The sequence below is a fragment of the Montipora foliosa genome, chromosome 3, assembly GCF_036669935.1.
Source record: "Montipora foliosa isolate CH-2021 chromosome 3, ASM3666993v2, whole genome shotgun sequence".
NCBI classification, from domain to species: Eukaryota; Metazoa; Cnidaria; class Anthozoa; order Scleractinia; family Acroporidae; genus Montipora; species Montipora foliosa.
In genome coordinates, this window is record NC_090871.1 from 19,090,707 (window position 1) to 19,092,398 (window position 1,692).

Sequence of the window (1,692 nt, forward strand, 5' to 3'; positions counted from 1 at the left end):
GGCTAAAAAAATAGGAAATACAAGTCGCCTGATAGCCTAATTAGTATGGATTGAAAGCTAAACCCTAGATTTGCGCTATGCAAAAACGCATGAAAAAAGACATATTAGAAGAGAAATAACATTTTCGCAAAAGTGTCGAAAATGGCCATTTTTCGCAAAGTAGCAAAGGGGGGACCAAGGAAAATTTTCAAAAATGGCCGATTTTTTGATCGAACTTCGGAAGGCTAAAAAATAGGAAATACAAGTCGCCTGATAGCCTAATTAGTATGGATTGAAAGCTAAACTATCCTAGATTTGCGCTATGCAAAAAACCGCATGAAAAAAGACCTATTAGAAGAGAAATAACATTTTTCGCAAAAGTGTCGAAAATGGCCATTTTTCGCAAAGTAGCAAAGGGGGAACCAAAGGAAATTTTTCAAAAATGGCCGATTTTTTGATCGAACTTCGGAAGGCTAAAAAATAGGAAATACAAGTCGCCTGATAGCCTAATTAGTATGGATTGAAAGCTAAACTATCCTAGATTTGCGCTATGCAAAAAACCGCATGAAAAAAGACCTATTAGAAGAGAAATAACATTTTTCGCAAAAGTGTCGAAAATGGCCATTTTTCGCAAATAGCAAGGGGGGACCAAGGAAAATTTCAAAAATGGCCGATTTTTTTGATCGAACTTCGGAAGGCTAAAAAAATAGGAAATACAAGTCGCCTGATAGCCTAATTAGTATGGATTGAAAGCTAAACTATCCTAGATTTGCGCTATGCAAAAAACCGCATGAAAAAAGACCTATTAGAAGAGAAATAACATTTTTCGCAAAGTGTCGAAAATGGCCATTTCTCGCAAAATAGCAAAGGGGGACCAAAGGAAATTTTCAAAACTGGCCGATTTTTTGATCGAACTTCGGAAGGCTAAAAAAATAGGAAATACAAGTCGCCTGATAGCCTAATTAGTATGGATTGAAAGCTAAACTATCCTAGATTTGCGCTATGCAAAAAACCGCATGAAAAAAGACCTATTAGACGAGAAATAAAACTTTTTCGAAAAGTGTAGAAAATGGCCATTTTTCGCAAAGTAGCAAAGGGGGGACGAGAGGAAAATTTTTAAAAATGGTTGATTTTTTGATCGAACTTCGGAAGGCTAAAAAAAAAGGAAATACAAGTCGCCTGATAGCCTAATTAGTATGGATTGAAAGCTAAACTATCCTAGATTTGCGCTATGCAAAAAACCGCATGAAAAAGAACCTATTAGAAGAGAAATAACATTTTTCGCAAAAGTGTCGAAAATGGCCATTTTTCGCAAAGTAGCAAAGGGGGGACCAAAGGAAATTTTCAAAAATGGCCGATTTTTTGATCGAACTTCGGAAGGCTAAAAAAATAGGAAATACAAGTCGCCTGATAGCCTAATTAGTATGGATTGAAAGCTAAACTATCCTAGATTTGCGCTATGCAAAAAACCGCATGAAAAAAGACCTATTAGAGAAATAACATTTTTCGCAAAAGTGTCGAAAATGGCCATTTTTCGCAAAGTAGCAAAGGGGGGACCAAAGGAAATTTTTCAAAAATGGCCGATTTTTTGATCGAACTTCGGAAGGCTAAAAAAATAGGAAATACAAGTCGCCTGATAGCCTAATTAGTATGGATTGAAAGCTAAACTATCCTAGATTTGCGCTATGCAAAAAACCGCATGAAAAAGACCTA